The 27,112-nt window shown below is 37.4% G+C and overlaps 1 long non-coding RNA gene across 2 annotated transcripts in view; it reads right to left on the bottom strand.

Annotated features, from left to right (window-relative positions):
* LOC127482892 (uncharacterized) overlaps positions 1-21,152 on the bottom strand; it is a 436,536-nt gene extending 415,384 nt beyond the window's left edge. For both annotated transcript variants that reach the window (XR_016232585.1, XR_016232584.1), the window contains exon 1: positions 20,921-21,152. This is a non-coding gene — a long non-coding RNA (uncharacterized LOC127482892). The remainder of the gene's footprint in view (positions 1-20,920) is intronic.
* Positions 21,153-27,112: the final 5,960 nt, after the last annotated feature.

Consider the following 27,112-nt stretch of genomic DNA (forward strand, 5'->3'; position numbering starts at 1 on the left):
TCACCATAGCAAATGTTGTGTGTAAGGTGATAAAGTACTTTAATTATTCCACATCATGTGTATAAAACATATCACTTTGTACCCCATAAATGCATACAATATAGAAGTAATAATTTATAATAAAAATTAATTTTTTTCATGCTGGCAGATTCCCTAGAGACTTGAAAGCCTAGAAGGCTGTGAAGAATTAGTTGTCATATTGAGAGGTTCACAGTCAGGAACTGAGTGTATCCCCAACTTGTGAGTCCAACAGGCTGGGGCATTCAGTCCTACAAAGAAATGAGAGTGGAAACATTCTTGAGGTTACAGGACATATAACTTACTGATCCTTGCCAAGACAGAAATACCCACTGAGATCCAACCAGAACAATGCTCTTTTCCTCACTCCTGTTCCTTCCCATCTCTGATTACATTAGGAAGGATTCCATGTCTGGTTGACTCAGTGCAGCCATTATCTAAGAGGGTACTGGATATGTTTCATCCTGTTGTCTGTGGTTTCTCTGAATCCGAGACTATCTGAGTCTGTAATATTAGGCACGTTATTTATGATCTGCCTCATTTTCTCCATCAGTAAAGTGGAAATAGTGACATTATTTAAAAAAGGAATTGCTTATTTGAAAGAAAGAGTTACAAAGAAAGAGAGGGAAAAACAGAGACAGAGATCTTCCACCTTCTGGCTCACTCTCCAAATGGCCACAACAGCTAGAGCTGGACAGGTCCAAAGCCATGAGCATCTTCCAGGTCCCCCACATGGTCTAGGGGCCCAAGCACTTTCTACTGCTTCCCCAGGCACATTAGCCAGGAGCTGTATTGGAATTGGAGCACCCAGTACTCAGCCAGTGTGTCCAAATGGGATGCCAGCATTGTGGGGCAGCTTTCCCCACTATTCCACAACGTTGGCCACAGTAGTTACATTCTTGACATCAAAGGATCTCTGAGACTCATACATGCAAGACATTTTACACTCAGTAAGCATTTGACATACAGTATGCATTTAGATGCTATCAGTTGCTACAGTTAGTAAAGATCTACTCATATAGGGAAATGATGCTGTTTTATTTCTACTTCTAGAACTAGAAAGTTAGTAGTTAACCATATGTGTATGACAACACTGAATTGGGAATCAGAGCACAGGAATTCTGACATTGACCCTATTGTTAACGTACTAAAGGATCTTAGTTAACTTATATGACTTCTCTGGGTTTGGAGTTCCTCACCAGTAAAACAAAGGCTTCAGTTAAATGGTTTATATGATCCCTATTTGCACTAACAGTTTACAATCCAGTGTACTTTTAAGAGAAGGTGATATATGAAGAAGCTTATTTTTGCCTATGCCAGGGTACTAATCTTTCATGAAAGCAATGGCCAGTAGATATGCCCAATAGAAATGAGAACCCATGAAATTAAGAAAATGAATATGATGAACCTGACCTATTAAGAATGATAAGGTGGAGAATCACACCTCTGTTTGGAGATAGGAAGGTATTAAGAAAGAAAAACCAATGAAATGCATAACTTTGATATATGTTAATTTTCTAAAACTTGTTCTTGTCATCAACTAATGATTTATTTTTCATTATCTCTAGTAGTCAATATTTTGAGACTTCATCTAATTTTGTCTTATTATTTCAAGTAGTCCAATTAACAAGCTGTTAATGCTGCCAACCTAAGAAAATTAACTTAAAACTATATGTCGAACTTACGCTGTCTTCATTGCCATCTCTTTTGTTCAGTAGAGCCATAGTACAAACAGAAGAATTTTTATCAAAGTACAACCTATGGTCTTCAGCTCTCCGGACTGTTCTTCACTTTACACATAATGATATACTTGCCCATTTTAGCTGAACTAAGGATGCTGTAATTACTGAGGCATAAGGTAAGATAAGAAACTAAAGAATGAGTCAAAGGAAGGAAAATAGAAGGGGTGACTTAAAAATGAGGATCCATGTGTGCACTATACTCCACCAGAGAGACAAAAGTAGCTAAAGAGAAGTGAAGAAACAAAAAGAAATTGGTAACATTTATGGAATCCAAGCATTTGCCACTATGGGTTAGATGTGTAACCTCTAACAAAATAAGTGCTTGATATATAATAATACCTTCAAGGCAATTCAAAACCATTAGAAAATAAATGAAGAGGACATCTTTCAATTACATCAAATATATTGTTCCTGAAAATAAATATTATAGATATTGTTCTGTGACTACACCATTGACAGATACTAACATTTGTAACTGACCTCACAGACTGAAATTATTTTCATACATTATCAAACGTCAAGAGAGGCAGATTGAGGTGGGCAGTTGGCACTGCCATGCTAGGGACAGTGGCATTCCATAATGGAACAGTGGGTTAGAATCCTGGCTTCAATTCCAGTGGAGCATGGGCTGAGTGCTTGCGTCCCTGCCACCCACGTGGGAAAACTGGAAGAAACTCCTGGCTCCTGGCTTCAGTCTGCCACACCTCTGGCCATTGCAAACATCTGGGAGTGAACAAGTGTACAGAATACCTCTCCCTTTCTCTCTCTGTCTACCCCCCTCTCTCTTTGTAGTTTTGACTTTCAAATAAATAAATAAATAGGTCTTTAAAAAATTCAAGTCAGGACACTATTAATAATATGAATGCAAAAGGAAACTATGGGCAGAGATAGAGTACTGACTGAAAAATTCAAATACAGAAATTTAGCAGAAAATAATATGTCATATTTAATCAAAGCCCTCTGGAATAATTTACATCCATTGCCTGCATCTGATAATTTAAACCATTAGTTCTAAAATGCATCAGAATTGGTAGGAGGATTTGCAGAGTCTGCTAGACTTCCCTCCAAGGAATTTAGACTCACTTTGGGAGTGGCACCTAAAAGTTTGCATTTTCAGTTGTGGATCCAGATGCTAGTTCAGGAACTTCAGGTTGAGAACCTTTGTGCAATCTGTTAAATCTGAATGCCCAGTTAGGACTGAGCACTTGGAAGACTCATTACATCATTTAAGCAATAGTGAGTGTGGACAAAGGAATCATTCGAAAAACAAGTTTAGGGCCAGCACTGTGGCTAGCAGGTAAGGCCACTGAGTGCTGGCATCCCATGTGGGCACCAGTTCGAATCCTGGCTGCTCGACTTCTGACCCAGCTCCTTGCTAATGTGCCTGGGAAGGCAATGGAAAATGGCCCAAGTACTTGGGCCCCTGCAACCACATGGGAGACCCAGAGGAAGCTCCTAGCTCTTTGCTTTGGACTGGGCCAGCTCCAGGCATTAAGGTCATTTGGGGAATAGGCCAGTAGATGGAAGATCTCTCTCTCTTCCTCTCTCTCTGTAACTCTACTTTCTTTTTTCATTTTCTTTTCTTTTCTTTTCTTTTCTTTTCTTTTCTTTTTTTTGACAGGCAGAGTTAGACAGTGAGAGAGAGAGACAGAGAGAAAGTCTTCCTTTTCCGTTGGTTCACCCCCAAAATGGCTGCTAAGGCTGGCGCTGCGCCAATCTGAAGCCAGGAGCCAGGTGCTTCCTCCTGGTCTTCCATGCGGGTGCAGGGCCCAAGTACTTGGGCCATCCTCCACTGCCTTCCCTTGCCACAGCAGAGAGCTGGACTGGAAGAGGAGCAACCGGGACAGAACCGGCACCCTAACCGGGACTAGAACCCTGGGTACAGGCACCACAGGCGGAGGATTAGCCTAGTGAGCCGCGGCGCCTGCCAGCTCTACTTTTAATTAAAATTAAGAATCTTTTAAAAAAGAAAGGTTTAAAAAGATTTAAAAAATAGGATTTAAAAATAATAATGGAATGTTCTGAAACCTGATTTTTATATTCAGTGTTGCTCAAAAACCCACTGCTGTGGTTCATATCTAAAGCTGAACTATCAAACAGGAAAAAGAATGTGGGATGGTTCTGCAAAATTGTTCTTGTTTGAATTTAACCTCTTAAAGTACAGTAAACTCAGGCATTAAAGAAGAATGGTGTTCACTGATTACAGGGCTACAGGAGAAATACTAAACATGAGAAAATAGAAATCAGTCATCAATGGAACACAGCTGCCACTCACTGAAGCCATGTGGGAGTATGCTTTTGTACACAAAATTAGATTATACTTCTTTAAATATCTTTATATAGTCATGAAAATTATAAAATTTCCAATTTAGCTCATGCTTATTCAAGATGAGCATTAGGAGGAAAGGGTGACAAGGAAGAAAGGAAAAAGGAGAAAGAGGTGTCAGGGTGGTGGCGGGGAGGAAGAGGAGAAGCTGAAGTTTCCTGGTATCGTTTCCAACAATGTTAGTGGACTCTGTGATCCCTCCTAAGGCATACTTAATGGAAACCCATTTCAAATCCACGAACTTCTTTTTCTCCTTTAAACGTGACATGTGTGGCAGGCGTTTGGTGCAGTGGTTAAATACCACTTGAGATGCCTGCATCCCTTAAGGAAGGGTGCCACGGTTTGCATTCCAGCTCCAGCTTCTGAGCCCTGCTTCCTGTTCATGTGCACACTGAGAACTAGCAGGTGGTGGCCTAAGTAGTTTGGTCCCTGACACCTATGTGGGAAACCCAGGTGAAGTTCCAGATTCCTGGCTTTGGCCTGATGAATAAACCAATGGATGGAAGATTCTCTCTCTCTCTCCTCTCTCTCTCTCTCTCTCAGAAAGGTTAGGATATGTAACAAATTGAAATAATTTGTTATCTCCTGTGTAATTTGGAAAGTGGGTCATCATGTTAGGGCTGTCGACCGTAGGTTCAGTTTTATACAGGTTGAATTTGAATAGATGTGAAGATGGCCAGGAAAGATGTTCAACAAGTTAGACTGCAGGACAGGAAAAAAAGTCCAGGCAGATTTAATTCATCAACACAGATATTTGGGAGTGTATGAACTTGATACAATTCAAATGATGAGAATATAAAGAATAAGACCAAACATAAATTCCTAAAGTGCTTAAGATCAGCAAATATACAAGTATGTCAAATATTGTTTATTATTCAATAATAATGTAAATAGATGATCTATTATAACAAAATGGCAGTTTAACAGCATTAGATTCCATTTATCTTATCAATAGCAAATTGAGGTAGGCATTTTTTGTAGTGATATAGTCATTGTTTCAGATGCCTGTGCCCCATATTCAAGTGTCTGGTTCCTCTTCTGGCTTCTCTGCTTCCCATATAACTTCCAGCTAATGTGCCCTGTGTAGTGCTTCAGGTCTTGGCTCAAGTAGTTGAGTCCCTGCCAGCCACATCAGAGATTGAGTTACTGCCTTTTAGCTTTGTCCTGGCCTAGCCAAGGCTGTGGCACACATTTGGGAAGTGAAGCATCGGGGCAATCTCTCTCTACCTTGATTTCTCTCTGTCTCTATGCCTTTCATTAAATGAAAAAAAAAAATCTTTAAAAATTACTGCAATTGTATAAATAATGTCATTAATATGACTCTTTCTCTATCCATACCTAAAACACAGGCATAAGGTTATTTGTTATGTGCAGAGACATACAAAATTTAATAAGATCTCATTATCTTTTAAAAGAATTTTTATTTGAAAGGCAGAGAGAGGAGAGAGAGAGAGAAAGAGTATATATCAATCCTACATCCACTGGTTCACTTCCCAAATGGCCACAACTGCCAAAGCAGCAGCCAGAAGTACCGTCCCAGTCTCCAGCATTGGTGACATGGGCCCAAGTAGGTGGGTCATCTGCTGCTGCGTTCCTAGACACATTAGTGTAGGAAGTAGAACAACCAGGACTCAAGCTGGCAATCCAATGTGGGTTGCCAGCATCACAGGCAGCAGCTTAACCCACTGCTACAACACCAACCTAAATACATCATTATCTGAGGGACTTTCTCTGCAGAGTGATGAAATAGTCTATATATTTCTAAAGCACATCTTTAAAATTAAACAATTACAATATAATCTCCTTTTTATAGATAATCTACCCTTGAATAAGTTTTAATCTTTTTACACTCGGATTTTCCCATTCACTTGATCTTTATAACAACCCTGTGAATACATATAGGATGATTCCCCAACTTTTCCCAACTTCTTCTGGTCTATGCAGCCACATCTAACGTCTCTTCAGCGATTTTTCAGCTGCAGTGAGGTGCTGGTGATGGGAAACTCTTGTGCACTTTCAGCTCTCCTTCTGCCTAAGGAATGTTGAAAACATTTGGCTTCCTTAGGAAAGTTTTTCCTATCATATAGGCCTTTTCCTCATACCTTGGTCTTCAGGAATCCACTTGTTTTCTCCTTGATTCTGTTTTCAACTTTTCGAATCAAAATTACATATTGAAAATACAGTTCAATACTTCCTGAATATAGTGACAAATTAATAACATTCTGAGATTACAAAATGTAATACAAAAAATGCATCAAAATAACCATTTTAGAGACAACTATCATTAAGAGTTTGACAGTCTCTATTTTAATACTTAGGTGTATGTTTATAACTACATCCACTCTGTGTAGTAAAGTCACATTTTGCTTTCAAATTTGTATCCTACTTTTATTGCTTAACAAGATCATTTTCCCCTGACAATATTCCATCTTGTAAATGGAACCTTACCATGTTCTATAGTAGCATTACATTTGAATGCATTATTTAGGAAAAGTTGGAGTGCAATGGCTATTCATGAGTCTAAATTCTGTAGACTTTTAGGTATAAAGCTGCTGGAAAAGCACTGAAGAAAAGATCTATAACAATATGTAATCCCATTATTTCTAAACTTCACCTGCTCACGTTTTTATTAATGAGTTGAATGAATGTGTCTGTGGAGTATGCTGCTCAACTGTGAAGAAGGCATGAAGCTGATAGAAAGAGCAAACATGTTGGGTGATGAAATTATAATGCAAAAAGATCAAGCAGATTGAAATGCTGAGCTATGAAAGAAACTTATAATTTCAAAGGAATGAATATTAAGTTTCTATCTTGGATATTTTTAAAAATCATTAATGATACAACATGGCTGACAAAAATAATAATGCAATTTTGAGCTATTTTGTTAAAAGTGCTCTGACCAAAATCTGGAACATGAAGCTTTAAGATAAAGTAGAAGGTCAAAGATGGAGTTTGTTCAGTTCTCTGCTCTATGTGTTAATCAGGGTATTTCAAATGGGCATGATTCAAGAGAAAGTGCCCATAAAGTAAGAAGTCTCAAAATATGGCATATAAAGGAAGGCAGAAAATGTTAAAAACATTTAACCAGCACACAATACCACTGAATTATAGAAGCTAATTTGGCAGTTGTATTAAACAATACGGAGAGATTTAAGATGAATCATTTGACTTGTCCTAATAGATTTGTTTCATGTCCCATGAAAGAAAAATTAGGTCCAAAGAATGACATTTTTGGAATGATTAATTGTGTCTCAATACAAGCAATCGGCTCCATCTGTAACAGTACATAACAATATTATGATTTAGCATTTGGAATTATCCATATACAGAATGTGCTTCCTCTATGAGTTTGGAAATTTTAAGTCTCTGGACATAGTCAAGCAAACACACAAAATTATAATAAACATTCACCCCCTGCACAATCTCACATATCATCTTGCTTAGATTGCCACCAATAAGGACTCAAAATATTGATTTCAAGCCTTATTTGTCTCCTAAATTCTAGACACACAATCACAATACTCTGTTGTCACTGTTCTCAGTGGTCTCTACTGGGAGTGATTTTGCGCCTGCCTCAGGGAACGTTAGGAATAGTCTGGAGATAATTTTGGTTGGCACAACTGGGAGGGGTACTACTGACATCTAGTGGGTAGAGGCCTGGGATGTTAAAGCATACATCCAAAAATGTACAAAACAGCCTTCACAAGAAAGCATTATCAGCTTACAGCATCAATAAGAACAAGGTGGGAAAACTCTGCTCTGTTCTTATGGCCCATGGTTAACAAATTCAACACAAACAACTCCAAGCTCATAATCTCCACTCTGCTATCCATGTCACTTTTAAAAGTGCAAGCATTCTTTCAAGAAAGTTAGTTGCTATTCCTATGATCAATGCAATATCAACTACCCAGTCACGTTAGCCAGACATCTCAGAGTCATCCTTAATTCTACACTTTCTTTCACCCCTTAATGCCAAATTCTATTGATCTACTTATAAATCCACCATTTCCTTTCCATCACTACTTCCACTGACAGTTTGGTCCCATATTTTCTGGCAACAAAATTTTTTTCAAATTTGCCCTTCCCATTGTTGCCAGGATTATCTTTCTAATACACAAAATCAATCATAACATTATCCCACACAGGAAGCACAGGAAAAATGCCATTGCCCAGTGAATGAAAGTTCAAACTTTGAATAAACAAGGAAAGTGTTAAACAATGTGTCATCAAGCTCTCTCCAACAGTCTTGCCCCACATCATAACTCCTGCCTTTGATGCTAGATTATGATGCATTTAATGTTCTTTTGAATATTGAGGTTCTACAGCTATCTTATGTATCACCTGCTGATGAAAGAGATAGAAATGTTCATATTAAATATGTTCCATTGTATTACTATTCTTTATATTAACATCTAATATATTATTTCTATTAGGCTTCAATTTTGAATAGGCATTCCTAAACAGAATATGTTAAGAACAAAAAAAGTTTAAAGGACTTTTTCTTTACTATAGTCACTTGTAGGTATATTTTGTGTTATGTTTGTTAGCCAAAAGAGACATGAGTAGGTATTTAAATGGTTTGCTAGGTGATATTTTGAAAATATTTAGATTTTGTAAATGAATGTCTCCAAAGACCAGGAATCCAAAATGCCAGTACCTGTTATATTCTCTCTGGTGGAGTGGGTGGAAAAGCATGTAAGTAACATTTGCTTATTAGGAAGGTTAAAACTCACTCAGAGAAGTTTACAAATATACTAGTCCTTTGAGGGTAGCCATGAAAGGAAAATAAATCTTGGACTATCAAGTATATGTAGCCAAAATGAAATGATTCACTATATAGTTATTTAAATATTAAGCATGACATTAAGGGAAATCACATGAAATATATTTAAACATGCACTACAATGAAATGTATTAAAGGTACACAAATCTCAAAATCAGTTTTAATATGTTAGAAAGAGGCTTGTATATACAATAGTGCACCCAAACCGTTTATATTTGCTTTTGAAATCTGGAGGAATTCATTCTCATTCACACATACACAAACTCATATTGTCTCCTTCTCCACCTCTAAGCTGAATTCTTCCAAAAGAGACCATGCTGCCAGGATCCAAGAGCAAAGTTAGGTGTTCCAGGGAAGTACGTCTGGGGCTACAGCCAAATATCTACAAAGCAGAGTTCTCTAAATAATAAAGAGTTGACTGTGATGGCAAAAATCTTACTGCAGGTGCAGATATATGATTATTGGTATACAAATCAAACCTTCAGCTGCTTCTCCTACCACAACCTTATTTCATACAGTGTTCTAATTTTTTTTTAAAATTTTTGTTCTGTTGTAAATTTTTTTAAAGATTTTATTTATTTATTTGAGAGGTAGAGTTACAGTGAGAGGGAGAGACAGAGAAAAAGGTCTGGTTCACTTCCCAAATAGCCACAACAGCCAGAGCTGGGCCGACTCGAAGTCAGGAGCCAGGAGCTTCTTCCGGGTCTCCCGTGTGGGTGCAGGGGCCTAAGGACTTGAGCCATCTTCTACTGCTTTCCTAGACCATTGGAAGAGGAACAGCCGGGACTAGAACCAGCACCCATATGGGATGCTGGCGCCACAGGCGGAGGATCAACCTACTGTGCCACCACACCGGCCACTCTAAACTTTTTTTAAAAACTATTTATTTGTTTATTTATTTGGAAGGTGGTGTGACAGAGAAACAGGAAGAGAGAATGAGAGAGATATCTTCCATATACAGGTTCACTCCCCAATGGCTGCAAAAGCTAGGACTCCGACCAAGCTGAACTCAGAATCTAAGAACTTCATCCAGTCTACGACATGGTGTCAGGGGTCCAAGCACTTGAGCCATCTCCCACTGTCTTCCCAGGTGCATTAGCAGGAAGCTGCATTGGAAGTGGAGTAGTCAGGACTCAATGTTGCAATGTGATATGGAATGCTGAGGTTAACTGCTATGCCATAACATGGTCCCTGCCATTCTAATCTTAACTGGAGTTTTCACTCTGAATCTCTTTACTACAGACTGGTCCAAATGTGGGATGGAGTAAGAAACCAGAGAACACAGAGGAGGGCAATGATAGGAATAAAACCAAAATAACAAATAAAAACTGAAGGAAGTAGAGATTAAAGGCCCTTCTGCTGTATATAAAGGCCTTCAGATTTGCCTTTCTTTAGCAACATAATTTTATATATTCTGCTCAGATTTAATATGTTAAAATGAGCCTTTGTGCAAGCATTGCTGACATTTGGGATGGTAATAGCATATAAAAATAAAGCCCAGATATAAATTAATGTATCTCAGTCATCAATACATTTAAAATTTGTTTTTTGAACATTAATTGTTTCAATATTTTTGTTTCATTTCACCGCTTGCATTTCACATTTATCTTTGTAATAAATTAATTTTGATATAATTTAATGTCTTATCACATCCTAAGAAGCCATTGCACAACAGGGCTTTTGAAACACTTCATTACTACCCACCATACAGGAAATTTTCTTCCTAACAATCCTTTTCATAACAAAATCCAAATCAGTGATTGATCTGTTTAAGTACCGTATTAGACAAAATTAAATGGAACAATTTCTCAAGCTCTATAAAAATGCTTATCAGCAACAAATGAAAGTTAAATTACAGCAAACTAATTGACAAAGCATCATTTTCTTATATCAAGCCTAACTGTTTATACAAACCTCAATTTTTCTTATTATTTACAATATGATATGAATCATGCAATCAAAGAGCATCTTTTCCTTATGGATAAAGGATTTCATGTCTCATAATTCAATGCCTAATTCCTTTGCCCCTTTGTAATTTGTCCAGGCATGTAGTGCAGATAACCAAAAGCTAGGGAGAATCCCAACTCTTATTTTCCAAAGACACATTTCTCTGAACATTGAAGAGAAAGCAACTTAAATAAATAAATAAATAGCTGAAAGATATACAATAAAAATATAATGTAAATATAAAAAGTGTCTCTGAAAATGATGCATAAGACCATGAACATACTCCAAAATAATTTATCTCAATTAATTGCACTCAATTTTAATATTAAATAGGTACATTTTAAAGGTTCATGAGAAAATCTGTAGTGAATCTAATTTCATCTAATAGAATACAGTGAATTCACTATAACCAGTCCATTCTGAATCTAATTTCCTATACGTGAGATATCAATGTAATATAAGCTGTCTTTGACATTAGCTGGAAGATTCTGCATAGAAAATGGCAATCAATGTGACTTCAACAACCTTCTCACTTGTGAAATCCATAAGTATGCCAGGAGAGAAAGTGACTTGCAAAATGAGATGAGGGGGAAAAAAAAGTGAAAAAGAAAAAAAACAAGGAAATCTTGCTCTCTAGAACTGGATGGTACAAATTACTGTAGGTGACATAAATTAAATGAATAGAAACAGGCTAAATTTCTGAAGAGCAGAACAGTTTCTCACTTTGACAAAACAATCTTTGCTCAGGAATTAGGTGAAAAGATCAGCATGATCACTCAAACAATCTTTTGTTTTTAGTTCCAGTGTATTCATATTACCTCTCATCAGGATTTTTGTTAGGATTCAGCACACAGCAAGTAGGTAGTATTGCTTTTGTTATTGCTATATGCAGGCTGGGCCTCCCACAAGGGCGAGGTTTACTCCTTTGCATTATTTAGAAACCCATTTACTGTTTGATGTAAAGCTACATTTGAATAGTCCATGCCAAAAGGACAATGATAATAGGGGTTTCTGAAATTTGTGTATGAAATCCCATCCATATAAAATCCTATTGTAAAAGTGCTCCATTAGTGCTCAGCTGCTTTTTTTTTTTTTCTCTCTGAATGTAGTTGGTCATAGGTGGAAGGTAAAAAGACAAGTGGAGAAATTGAAGAAGGGAGCAAAAAACAAAAAATAGCCAACTTAGATATAATACAGTACCAGATAAATTGATTTAAAAAGGTAGAAATAAGAAGACAAGGAGGCTTGAAGAAGACCCTCTTGTAGCTACATTAAAGTGTATGGGACAGCAGCCTACCCTACAAAAGGAAATCATCCAGAGATCCTGGTGACATGCGTAACATGTCTGCAATATTTGTTGAGGAAGATTTCAATAACAAGTTCCTAACATCTAAATAACAAGTATTAAAAAGACCGTAACCAGCTTTTCTCAGTCTCCGCTAAGATCAAGCATGAAGATGGGGGCTTATGCAGCACCAGGAAGGATTTAGGAAAGGGCTTAACCAAGAACCTTACAGCAATGCAGCTAGCTGCACACTGTGATGGCTTAGCAGAGGAAGTTGTGACACGGCTTTTTTGAAAATACTTGGGAATTGTACAGGTTCTCATCTCACCCTGAAAATCACTTTTCAAGCTCTTCTTCAGCCCCCATAAGATTTTAAGATATATGTTAAGGGCCAGTTCAAAAATGCAATTATAGAGAATTTAAAGGTTATATTTAACCAGAAAAATAATAAAGTATGCCACATTCCTATTAGTCAAAATATCTAGCCTCCAGTAAATTCTTGATGTAGTAACAGATCCACAAAATTGGTTGGCACAACACGAAATCTTCGTAGCTGAAGGTACACCAAGGAATTCACACTTCTCAGTAACAATCATCAAGATCTGAATGTCAGGCAGCTTGCTGCTTCCTAACAACGCAAACCTTGGAGAACATTGGTCTTAAATGTTAGAAATGTTTTTATGGGTATAGCAGTTAACACACTGTTTGGGACACCACATCCCATGCTGATGCCTGTGATCCTGTCAGGGCTCTGCTTCCAATTGAAACTTCCTGTTAATGTGCACCCCAGGAGGCAACAGGTGATGGCCCATATACTTGGGGCACTGGGATTCAGTTCCTAGCTCTTGATTTCAGCCAGCTCTGGCTCTTGCAGGCATTTGTGGAGTTAATAATTTGAAGATCTTCCCTCCTCCTCTCCTATGCCTTTCAGATAAAATGAGAATTTAAAAAAGAAATATTTTCTCCAGTAGCCTCTTAGAAGTCGCTTCAAATACACACAAGGAAAATGTCCTAATACCTTCAGTATAATTTTAATTAATCAGTATTAATGAATGTCTCCCATACAGAATGTTCTTAGAGTTGTGAAATGTTCTCATGATATCAAAATTAGAGAAAATATGGATTGACAAATACATGGATCAAAAATTGTTTCTTAAGCATCATTCTTGAATAATATAGGACCTTGTTCTCCACGAGCTCGTGACGTATTATTCAAGTTAATTTCACTCCTATACATTATAGTTTCGATGCTCCATTAGTTACCACAGATCAGGGAAAACACTTTTCACTTGCTTAAAAACTGTTAATTGCATCAACTGTTACTCAGTATGAAAGAATGGAAAAATACAATGGAATTGTAGAGATGGAAGAAACTGACTAACCCTAAAACATCCTGATTGTAAAAACAGTAAAATTGAAAATTCAAATCAGATTTCTCAGCATAGATAGTGTGCATGCGATCATGACACCCAAGCACCAAGCACCCAGGGCATTTACTTCCATTATCATCCAGTTGTATGACATTAATGAAATCTGTATTCCTTAAATAAAGGAATTTTCTGGGGAAAAAATAAAACACATCCTACCTTGGTAAACCTTTAATATATGTCATTTCTGTTAAGTCACTTCTGTATTATTTTTGCTGTTGATTTCAAATGTCTTTTAACATAATTCAAATCACCTGGGAAAATGACGCCTTCCAACCCTGAGTTGTTTTTATGTCCTGACTGTTTCCAGCCACCCTCTTTCTTAAATGGGTGGCTATGTCTACTTTCAACCACTGTCCAATGACTACCAAATTTCCATGTCTGGAATTACATTTTTCAGCATTCTTTCAACCTCATTTTTCAACTTGCTTGTATCCATGTTTGCCATTTATTACATCTTAGTAAAATCACTGGAAGAACTTGTAAAAGACCAAGACAATGACCTACCTCAGATTCTGAGTATGTTTTCTAGACCCACCTTTGTGAATTCACTTTTAAAGATAGATTTTTCCTATCTGCTGCTTCACTCAACTGATGCTGGGCCAGGCAGAAGCCAACATCCAGGTATTTTATCTGGTCTCCCACGTGGGTGGCAGGGGCACAAACACTAGCATCATCTTCTGTTGCTTTTCCCAGCACTTGGCAGGGAGCTGGATCAGAAGTGGAACTGCCAGGTCGGCAACCAGCACCCATATGGGATACTTGCATTGCAAGCCTTGACTTCACCCACTACACCATAAAGCTGGCCCCCACATTTGTGAATTTTGATAGTTAGCAATGCTTCTGCCAGCCCATCTAATCCCAGGATTTTTAAACTCTTATCAGTTTGTGGAAGTATTTTATGAGTTATTTATCAACTTCAATGAAATCATTGAGCTCTATGAAAAATTTCTTTGGCATTCAACTCCACATTTAGTCAAAGTAATCATCTCAAAAGTCCTCTGTAATGAGTATTATTAATGTTTCCATTTTACAGTTGAGGAAACTGAGGCTCAAAGAAATTAAGCTGTGGGATGCTGTGAACACTGTCAGGATGCTGTGTAGCCTGCGTGATAGGGTGACAAAGATAACAATGTCCAGGAGGGAGACTTACATTGGAATCCTGGCAGTGCCACTAGAGCAGCCAGATTTTGTCATTCATCCTCTTTGAGCTCCAGTTAATCATGGTAAAATTATGATTATATCATTGGTCTTTGTAGGTCACTCAAGAAGTAATACTCCATTCCCAATTTCAGTTCTCTTTTTTTCCTTGTCATTTTCTTAAACATGAACCTCATTTTAAAATTCTTTTTCGGTCTTTTTCTTTCTGAGTAGAAACACATTCCCACATTTAAAATCTTATTATTAGAGATTAATCACTCATCTAGGTATGATTATTTAGGAAGTACATCTGCTATGTAAAGTCCCTTAGAAAGCCTGTTCAAATGGGCTAAAATTGGAAACAATAGAAGAACCTACAAATTAGCATATTAAACAAAGCAAAAATCATAATTCAAATTATAACCACATTAAAAAATCATACAGGTACTAAAATTACTATTTTAAAAACATGATAAAATGATAGCTATGAAATATGACATAAAATATATATGTAACATGATCTCCTACATATTAAATTATTTGTGTGTGAGTGCATGTGTGTATACAGCTATGTGTTTGTAATTTTATTAAGAGATAAGAAAGAAACATGTCAAAATCTTAATAGCAGTTATGCCTTGGTTAAACACTTTTGGACTATATTTTTTCTATTTCGCAGTTCATCTGTATTTTACACATTTTCTCCAAAAGGCATTTTGTACTGAGAAAAAAATATGTAATGTATAAAATAAAATGAAATTTTAAAATGATGCATTTGGAAATAAAACAAAATAAAGACAGAGTAATGCAAATTATCAAAATATGCTATTATTTGCTTTTTAAATTTTTTCTTTAGTTTATAACATGCCTACCCTGAGAAGTCCTCAATGAAAGATAAAGATTCTCTCAGATTGTACACAGATTAGAGGTTTTTTCCCTGACCACATTTGCTTCTGTGGGAATTCTACAAATAAAATATTTGCAACAGAAAGTTCTGAAATCAGGGAACAAACTGTTCTTAACTTTGTAGGGTAATTTCCCAATTGTTTGGGAATCAGCTTTGCCCTCACAAAATTGCAATAGCCTCCAAACCAGGACTGAATGCATGTCTACTCTTCTGAGTTATGTCATCAGTCCTTCATTTTCATTATTCTTCTCTCCATGACCTTGGGAATGAAACAAATTTTCCATGGTTCTTTTTTCATTTTTAATGCCTCTATTCCTGTATAAAGTAGGATAATAATAATACCAAATTGATACTCAGAAGGGCTTTTTTTTTGAGGATTAACTCAGTTAATATGTAGAAATCCCATGGGAAAATCTTCATAGTATTGCTTTTATAATAATAATAATCACAACAATAGATATTATTTTTAACTTCAGCAACCACCCTTGAGATGCATGTACAGAATTTACCCAGATCCTGGATAAAGACACTGCAGGAGAGTTTAGTTTCTTCTCAGCTTACATGGGGACCAAGAGCCCAACTCCACCTTTGTCAACATCAAAATCCAGCAGTCCTAAAACCATCATACAACAGGAAATACCTTCATCAGTATTTACAATCTACTGTTTGCAAGACCAGACACTGAATAATGTTGGAGGACACTCAGCTCTGCCCTCAGGCTGGGGAAGAGGGCAGACTGTCTTCAGAAGGTAAATGTGATATAGCAAGGTTGAAATACAGGTCACAACAACAGAGAGGAAGGTGCTAAGTGCATCCTAGGGAGCATCAAGCTACCTGGAGGAAGCAACACTTCAGCAGAGATGCAAAGAATGAGCAAGACTCAGCCAGCAAGCTGGGGACAACAACAATCAGCTGGCATTTGCTCCCTGGTGTTCAGTGCTGGATCTCTGGAGCTGCCAACACTAACTTCATGCCAGGTGACAAATGATCTGAGTGCCCACAGCTGCAGCTGCCGCTTTATAGGCTCTCCCTCCTACTTCCCTCGTTAATGAGCCTGAGACCAGGAAAGAATACATCTTAGTAACCAAAAGCTCTTCTGTTAGCCTTTCTGTCCAGAGATACAAGAGAAGCTTCTTCACTCCTGTAGACAATACAGCCACAGATCCTTTGTTATTTTCCTTTAGCACTTGCAAAAATAGCAATTTACTGCTACTAACTCAATTTTATGCATCTTGGCGGCAGACTGTGGTATGTTCATAAATATGTTCATTACAAAAATACACATTTTTTCAAGAATAGCTCCAAAGCATGTCAATGCTTCTAGTCTTCCTTCAATTTTTACTCCTAGGAAATATTCTCATTGTCCCTAGCTTTTAGCAATTCTGATGTTGCAATGTTCTACCTATAGTTACACAATGCCCCAGAGACGCAGATATGCTAGAAGACAGTTATTCTACAGGTAAATAGCTTTATACAGTAAAGGCAAGTTTTGTGACTTTATGGATAGCTCCAGTTTTCAGACATTTTAAAAAGATGTTTCATTGTAAATAGCAAAGATGAAGGAACTTTTTTTCCTTCCAAAACGTGGCAGGTGTAATGTTCCCGGTATACGGAACTACCCTTCAGAAGTCGGTACTGTACGGCAATATATACCTGCTTCAATCTACATGAAAAAATAATTTAATCTTTATTCAATTTTCCAAAAAAAAAATGAACAAATGCAAGGGATATTTGGGCTTGGCAGTGTGTTTAGTATAACTGGGAATTTCAAAAGAGGTATGAAATCTGTTCCCTGCGTTTAAGAAGTTTGCATTATGGTTGGAGAGGCTAAAGAGAAACCATGTGACACTGATTCATTGACACTGACTATAGAAAAGAGTGGCATTGGATACACAGAGAGAAGGAAACTTTCCTCTACACATCAAAATATAGAGTACAATATGGGATCGAGTTGTAGGGAATCATCTATTATTATTTTATATTAGTTTGTATTTGTGTATTTTTCTAATATCCAGCCTTCCAAAAAATAAAGAAAAACCCTCGGTATGTGTTATAGGACATTGCCTTTGTACCTTTCAAACTCATCATTTAAAGAAAACCATATGCTCTTGTGAAATAAGTTTTTACAAATTGAGAAAATCTTGACCAAATTGGCTGCATTGTATGAAGAAAAGATTACTTCTGATGTTTTAAGAAACACAACAGCTTTAAGTCAACCACTAGGGGAAAAAATCTGCAGTATACACTGCAGTATATTTCCCCAAAACTGAACATCCAGCATCTTAGGAACAATGTGTGCTTCCCCAATCCATTAGTCTCTTGCCAACCCGTGCCCCAGGGCTTAGAATAAGGTGAAAGTTTTGGGTCAGCCACTATGTCTTAGCACCTCCTCTCAAAGAGCTAAAAATAAAGCATTAACAGCAGGTCCAGCAGGATGGAGAATGGGGCTGGTGTGGAAATTTGTCATATTGACACTGATGAAAGAAAAAGCCTGACTCTGCGCAGATTAGCTCAAAGTGAAACTGAAATTCTGCACTCTCGATTTAACTGACATATATAAACGCTAACATCATATATTGTTAAACTGAGAAATTCCACCCTTATATATATTTTAGGTGAGTCAGATAAAAGTAAATTGGGATATAAAAATCATCATCACAGATGATGTCCCTCTTGGGGGACTAAATTCCAGGTGAATTTTTTTTAACTTGTTGGTTAAATGGCATTGTTTGTTTGACTTTTCTGTTTGTAAGATCTGCATTCATTCATAATTTAGTTGAACAAATCACATTTATAAATTCCTTTAAAATTTCTTTTTTTTTTCATTTAGTTGCATCGTTTTCTTTACTAGTTTCTTGCGTATGTCTGTCATTTTCCATAAAGGGTAAGGACATCAGTACACAGGGAGAGAGAAAAGGAACCTCCATGGTCAAACTGTGTCAGTCTTCCACGTGCTACGGGAGCTAAGATTCTCTTAAATGATCCATTTGAAATCTAGACTTATTGACTCTAGTGAGTTTCATCTGAACTGAGTGCAGACAATCAAGTACTTGAAGTGTATTTGTAAGAAAGTAAACATGTCACAGAGTGCAAAAACTTCCACAAATTCTTCAACTGTTTCCTGAATTTATTTGTTTGATGTGTGTTCTTATCTACAATGTCTACAGTGGGATATGCAGATGAACTAATGAATTATGTCTGAATAATCACAGTCTATAATTATCTTAATAAGCATTTTTTAAAATGTGAAGGAAAGACTATGTAAAAGTTTGAAAATAGGATATTAGAGTGTGATTATTTATCAGTAGCAGGGATTCCAGGGAGCTTGCTTGATGTATCTGAAATGGATTTAGCTGGAGCAATAGCACCAAAGACTTGGTAAAGTTTGAGGCTGTTAATCTTTTATGACTCTCACAGAAACTAAAAGTGAAAGATACATAATCCCGGTTTATCTCCATTTTACCATTCATTCATTCATTCATTCAGTTTGGTAAATGTTTTCAAACATTAACGTAGGATCTGAGGAGATAATTTTGAAAAAGAGATCCATATCTTGGAACTTATGTTCTATTATGGTAGACAGTAAATAAATTTAAAAAATTATTCTAAAACTTTGCACTGGATCTCACTGTTATACATAGTATTCAGTGTTCCTATGAGTGCTGAATGTACCTTGTTAGTGGTGCTGCCAGTGAGCTAATGATGAAACCCCAAATTTCGAGTCTGCTGTTCAACCTCATGTCCAATGTTACCCAATCTATTGGCATAAAATCTTCTCTTACTGGTCATGTCTACAATCAATGAAGAAGGTAGTATTAACACCAACTAACTGGAATAATTCTCTACCTAATCACATCTGCCAAAATGGTGATTTCAACTCATCCATTGAGAGAAGGGACTTTCCAACATGAAGTCCTTATTAATACCTTTAAGTCGGAGCTCTTTCTCTATTTAAGTGGCTCACATGCTGTGCATCTTCTCCCTAGTGGTATTTATTTCATTTGTACTTCACTGTTAGCCTGTGTTCATGAGTAAGCCCCACCAAGCCATTCAACTGGCAACTCCTGGAGGGCAGAAGTTCAACAGTTTCAAATTCAAACTTTTTTTTTGGTATCTTAGATGTTATTTAGCATATTTTATTATATATTTAGCCCTAAATTTTTATTTCTGATGTTTAATTGTGTTATATTTGTTTGTGTGCAATGGACGGACATAATATTTAGCTGCTGCTTTGTGTGCAATAGCTGTTCCAAGGGAGTCCATCAATTTTTTAAGTAGTTTAACACTAGACTTAGAACAATATTATTGAGTAAGATTCAGCCTCAGGTATTTCCAGTTTAGTTCTGAATCTTTGAATTTTCAATTTTCTGATTTATTTACAATAAAAACTCTCAGTCATAACACTTAAGATTTCAAAATTCTTGTGAACTCCATGTGCATTCTCATGTCCAGGGAACTTATATTTATATGTGTTTGCACCTTATTCCCAAATTATCACCTAAATCAATATTTCTTAAAACCAACACTTTCCTCAGAATTTAAAAGCACTGCAACCAAACTGCACAACTGAGTGAAACTTGACAAATTTAAACTATAACAGGTAAAAAAGTACATTTTTTAAAATTCAAATTTAATGTTTGGTAATAGATATTCTATATTCTAAATTATTTAGATAAAAATAACACATGTGAAGGCACTAAAATCCATCCATGTTTATCAATGTACATTATAAACTATGCAATAATAATTCTACATCTAGGTCACATATACATACTACTGAATACACACATACATGACACATCCAGATGGCACGTTAGACCATAAAAAGCACATACACATGACACGTTTTTCATAACTAGTACTTTCAGAGCTACACACTGTTCTCTCTGACACAGACATGAAAATATTGAGATTTTACAGGTGTGTTCAAGTCCACATTTACAGTTAAAAGTGTTTTAATATCTAGTTCACGGTAATTAAACATATTTGTTTGCCATTGTCTTTCAACACTCATATCAGGTAAAACTATGAAGTAACCTGATTGAAGTTTCTTACTTCTTGTCCTCTAACAAAGAAATATAAAAGTATTTGGTGCCATTATCATGTGTTCCTGCAGACCAGGACTCGGGTCACATTTCTATCCATAAACAACGTTCTGTAAAGCTTTTATTATATCGTATTGGAAAGAATGAAAGACCTCGACCCCTCAGCCCCCAGCTTCCTGATGAAAATGAAATGGGCGTATACACATAGGCACAATCCCGGACACAGAACATTTGGTACACAAAGGATGATCACACGGGTTCCTACCCAGCACAGTTCCATTGAGTAGTTTCTACCGCACGTACCAGCTCGGTTGCCCACGATCCATGCTGCTTTTAAATACTACAAAGCAATTTACGCTCCAAGTACCACCCGCTTAAGTTCTTGCTTTCGCTCTCAGAAATGGATACACTTGTGCAGTAAGTGATGCCTTGTTGCAGCTGCCTCTTCGAGTCCTTCAGAAACCACCTCTGAGCCGCACCGGGTTAAGCCCTGCCGCTCCAAGCTCATTCTCCCCGGCAGCTGGCAACCGGCCGATCACGGGAGGAGAGAACACGCGCTGGGGCGCCATCTGGAGGTGCCTCGAGGCAGCTGCAGCAAATTTAGAACAACTGTGGGCGGAACAAGAATGTCAGCAGATTCTTTGTTAAATAAGCATACTGGGTTTATTTACCCATCCCAGGGCACGTAAAAAATAAAAGCCAAGAAAAAAAAAAAACGCAGGAAAAGCACATTCTATTGCCTGTGAAATTTGTATTTCTTTCATACTTCACAATAAAGTAAAAGTGTGATCTCGTGTATGTACAAACAGGAGACAGCAAATTCATTTTTTGCTTCTTGGTGACTCATCCGACAAGAAAATAATTAACACCGACTTCTATTAGAAGTTTCCAAGATTTTGGTATTTAACTCAAAGAAAGCTTTCCAAAAGAGAAATTATGCGCATCCCAACCAACACAATGCAAGCATGTTAAACAAGCTCTGTGACTTTTAAAAATTACAAATCTTATGCCTGAAGATGATTAACAGGTTCCATATCTATGCATTATACTAACTGAGTATGACAACAAGTAAAAGCAGTTCCTGTGACAGGTGTCCATATAACTTGAAAATTTTAGCAGAACTCAGAGTTAATTCCTTTCATCTCCCTAAGCCTCTTTCCCTTAGAGGATAACTGGTATAACTGAATGAGATATAAGCTTAATTAATTGCACAGGACATTTTTAAGGCTTATGTACCGTGATATGCATTCAGCAAGATGACAAATGCATGTTTCTCTATTCCCAAGAAAGCAAACATGCATTGCTACCCCCTCTCTCAACCCATTCCATTCTATTTCCACCATGCCTCAAAATTTGGAATTCCCTGTTCCTTCAAAATCAAAACTCCACTTTGAAACTACGTAATCAGAGACTCATTTACAGTGATTGTGTGATTTTTTTCCGGCAAAGTGTGAACCAAAGTTTGATTATATACTCTTCGGGGCCCCTTTGGGAAATAGAAAGTCATAATCACTTCAATTTCAAACCAGTATTTGACAATTTCTGGTGGGATAAACATAGAAGAAATTTGTTTCATCATATTTCATATTAAATATTTATTTCCATGTATGAAAGTGAATATATTTGCTTTTCAAACACATGCCATTAAACATCTGCTAAAGAAATGTAAGTTTTCTATTAAAAAGAGCAGGTGCCAAATATTTAAACTACACTTTTTTGTGAGTTTGTAATGGTTCTCTAAATATATGTTTTGATATGATTGAAATGAAGATTAACTATTCATACCCTATTCATGCCACCTTGTACTTTGAAAAATAAAAATATATTTTATAACTAAATGAATCCTAAATTACATGCCTTTATAAACTATACTGTGGTGAATGACATATAGAAATTCTTCAGAAGTAAAGACACTCAAATATATAAAGACCGTAAACAGAATAAATAACATTTGGAACCTTATGAAAAAAAAAAAAGAAATGCATATCTGTGATCAAACATAGAAATACCAGCATTTGCCAAAAAGTTTATATGAGCATTTATATGTAATACTCAGATTAATTTGGGATCATTTTACCCATAAATATTTAAATAAATACTCCCCAGCATTTAAAGGAAATATTTTAGTGAAAAATAAAATTAAACACATAAAAATTATATTAAAAGGAACCAGGATAAAGATCTATGTTAGCTTTTTATTGCTAGCCTTAATAAAATAGAGCAGGGGATTAAAACAAAGATCATTTATTATCTCATAGTTTCTTACAATAGTACAGACAATGCTTAAATGAATTCTTAGCTCAGGGTCTCCCATGACTGAAATCTAGGTGTCAATTGAACTGTATTCTAATCTAGAGGCCTGGCTAAGGAAGAACCAGTCTCGAAGTTCAATTAAGTTGTTAGGAACTTCATTTCTTTGGGGCTATAGTACTCATGGTGGCTCTCTTCTTCAAGGCTAGTAGGAAAATGTATATTCGTATCAGGAAGGGGACCAAATGATTCTTTTAGGGACTTTCAGTTGATTAAGCCAGGCCCAGCCAGAATAATGTCCCTGTTCGTTGGGACTTTGTTAATGACTACACAGTCCCTTCACCTTTGCCATATTCTACTGAGGAGATGCAAGTGGCAGGTTCTGCTCACAGAATGGAGAGGATTTTAAGTAGGAACATGAATTCACTGGAGGTCATCACAGAGTATGTCTGCAACAGGATCTGTGTGACCAATATGGAATTTCTTGCTTACTAATTAAAAGCTAGGTAAAACAGAATTGAGGACAGAAGGAGTACAGGGACATTTTTTAGCCTGTAGGATCAAGACAGGGACATGAGTCTACTTATCACAGAATTGTTATAGATGCATAGCTGTATCTGTCATGAACAAAAAATATTGGAGAAGCCATTTAATCAGGAAGGTCATGGAAGAAGTAGGTAGATGCAGAGTTGAAAGTGATGTCAGACTCATGGGCAAGACATGGGACAATGAAGAGCTGTGGTGCACATGCAGCTGAAATGGCTATTTGTACTAGACATGTTTATGTTGCCTGGCTGCCCGCCCAAAACCCCTTACAATTAATTAGCAAAACTCTCAGGTTGCTCAAAATTATTAGACCAGGAGTATATACATCTGACCAAAACGAATACATCCATAGATTAGCCAGAACTCTGTGGTTTGTTTGGCCTTACTGGAAAAAATAAGTCTGTCTAATTAGATTTTCATGAAATTGTACTAAAGTAAAAGAATTTCCATTGGGTAGAGCATACTATAACTGACAGGTCATGTAGCAATTATGAGCTATGTGCTGGCTGATGGAAAGAAAGTCACCCAGCAGATTCAAAAGAAAGTAGAAATTAAAGATAACCTTATTGAGAGAGGCAGGGTGGAAGGGAGGAAGGGAGTTTGGTTGGAGGGAAGGAAGAAAAGAATGTTATATTATAATTGCACCTGTGATCTATACTGAATCTGTTCTCTTTGTATTAATATCACAATAATATGAAAAAGTATCAGATGGTAAAAATAAATAAATAAAATGAAATAAAAATGAAGATAACATTCATTCATTTGATTCTTTCTATACATTCATGTTAATTTATTGTTATACACTAGTCACTGCTCCATGTGCCAGGGATACCCAAATGGATTGAACAAGGTCTATAAACTCATGAAAATTATTTTTACAGTTAGAGAGATTAAATAAACCCAAGCAAGCAAATACATTATATGCTATTAAGTGAAAAGCTGTAGGAATAGAAAGAAAGAAAATTATGAACTTGAAAAGCAATGCAAGAAATGTTACTTGGGTAGGATGATCAGGGATGTCTATTTCTTCTTGTGTTAGTTGCACAGAAACTTAAATGCAGTGAAGATGAAAGACATGCTTATGTTTGTGGAAAGGGTTTTATGAGAAGAGTGCATGGTACAAAGACTGAAATATATGTGTTCTTCATGAGTCAAAGGAAAAGCAGGATGGAAAATCTGACTTATTGTGGGAGAAAGAGGTCATATAATAGATTATAAGGTCAGACATGGAGTGAGCAACAAGATCACGTAGCACTTGTCTAAGGGCACTCACTGGCTTTGATGTAGAGAGACAGGAAGCCAATCAAGGGTTACTAGAAGATTTACATCAGATCTATATTTTTAAGAGTCACCCTTGCTGCTATAAAGAACAGATGGGAAGTGAGGGAGGTGACAGGGAGGCCATGTGGACCCTGAGGGGGACAAAGTATGTCCTAATTTCCTATTATGTTTCTCATGAGGTCTGGCTATACTTCTTTCAGTCCTTGATTTCCATGAAATGGAGCTGTAAATTTTTCCTTTAAAGAGAGAGGGGATGGGGAGAGGGAGACAGACAAAGAGAGAGAGAGAGAGAGAGTCTTCCATCTGCTGGTTCACTCACCAAATAGAGACAACAGCTGAGATGATCTGAAGGGAGGAGCCAGGAACTTCTTCCAGGTCTCCCATGTGGGTGCAGGCACTCAAGCACTTGGGCCATCCTTTGCTGCTTTCCCAGGCACATTAGCAGGGAACAGGATGGAAAGTGGAACAGCCAGAACTCAAAATGGTGCCCTTATGGCATGCCAGTGTTGCAGGCCAGGGCTTTAACCCACTGCACCACACCACCGACCTCAAAAATTTTTAAAACTTTATCTTTTTTAAATGATAGAAAATGCAGAAAAATCTTACATATGTGGAGTTTATGTCGTCTATTACTTTGTTGAGAAAGTTATTTTTCCAGGGTTTGGTTTAAGTGCAAAAGAAAGGTCAACTTCTAAAATAAAGATTTGTCAGGTCCTCTATGACATGAGAGTTGTCCAAGATGCTAACTGGATGAATATTTTCATTCACTATCAATGAAAATGTATTGAGGATATGTGACTCAAATTTAATATTTTGTACAAAGCTATTTTGTTTTTTATATTTTGTTTTTTTCTTTGAAAAGAAGGATACTTTCCCATTTTAGAGATAAAACATTCAAACAAATTTTTTTTTTTTTTTTTTTTTTTTTTTTTTTTTTTGACAGGCAGAGTGGGCAGTGAGAGAGAGAGACAGAGAGAGAAAGGTCTTCCTTTTGCCGCTGGTTCACCCTCCAATGGCCGCCGCTGCAGCCGGCGCACCGCGCTGATCCTGGCAGGAGCCAGGAGCCAGGTGCTTTTCCTGGTCTCCCATGGGGTGCAGGGCCCAAGCACCTGGGCCATCCTCCACTGCACTCCCTGGCCATAGCAGAGAGCTGGCCTGGAAGAGGGGCAACCGGGACAGAATCCGGCGCCCCAACCGGGACTAGAACCCGGTGTGCCGGCGCCGCAAGGTGGAGGATTAGCCTATTGAGCCACGGCGCCGGCTCAAACAAATGTTTTATAAGGAGTCCAATACTTTATAATTTTGATTTTTTTGATACACACGCATACACACACACGTGTCATTGCATATGTGCAGGCATATTTTCAGTATTTCTCATGGTATTTCTTATGACACAATATAAAATCAACTATACAGTCCTTCAAAATAGGGGAGAGGAGTTATACCACTTTGCCACTGTCTTAATAATATTAGACATGTCACTACCATATTTTGAATGAAAATACTCAGCTAGGGGCCAGCACTGTGGCTCACTTGTTTAATCCTCCGCCTGCAGTGCTGGCATCCCATGTGGGCACCATGTTCTAGGCCAGGTGGCTCCTCTTCAAGTCCAACTCTCTGCTGTGGCCTGGGAAGGCAGTGGAGGATGGCCCAGGTGCTTGAGCGCCTGCACCACATGGCAGACCAGGAGGAAGCACCTGGCTCCTGGCTTCGGTTCAGCACAGCGTGCCGGCTATAGTGGCTATTTGGGGGCTGAGTCAACAGAAGGAAGACCTTTCTTTCTGTCTCTCTCTCTTACTGTCTAACTCTACCTGTTAAAAAAATTACTCAGCTAAAATAAGAAATAACAAAATTGTTTTGTTATGTGATCAACATCAAAATACATGCTCATATATAAAACTGTTATTTATCTTCTATTGATATCTTTGATGATTCTTTCTAGAAGATTTATTATAATTTGAGGAGGTGTGGTAAATTTATAATATCAAGGTTCCACACTTGATAATTTTGTCATCATTAAAAACCTTAAGTGGGGGCTCGCATTGTGGAATAGTAGGTAAAACCTACTAGGTGCTACTACTAGGTGCTGCCTGCAATGCCAGCACCAGTTTGAATACTGACTGCTTCATTTCCAACCCAGCTTGCTTTTAATGTGTCTGGGAAAAAGTGGAAAATGGCCAAGTACTTGGGCGCCTCCCATCCATGTGGGAGACTCAGATGAGGCTCCAGACTCCTGACTTTGGCCTGGCCCTGCTCTGGCCATTGTGGCCATTTGGGGAGTGAACCAGCAGATGGGAGATCTCTCTCTGTTTCTCCCTCTCTCTATGAATCTGACTTTCAAATGAATAAAAATCAGCCGGCGCCGTGGCTCAATAGGCTAATCCTCCACCTTGCGGCGCCGGCACACCGGGTTCTAGT

This window comes from Oryctolagus cuniculus, chromosome 4 (assembly GCF_051225735.1).
Source record: "Oryctolagus cuniculus isolate XC-2025 breed Fujian yellow rabbit chromosome 4, ASM5122573v1, whole genome shotgun sequence".
Classification (NCBI taxonomy): Eukaryota; Metazoa; Chordata; class Mammalia; order Lagomorpha; family Leporidae; genus Oryctolagus; species Oryctolagus cuniculus.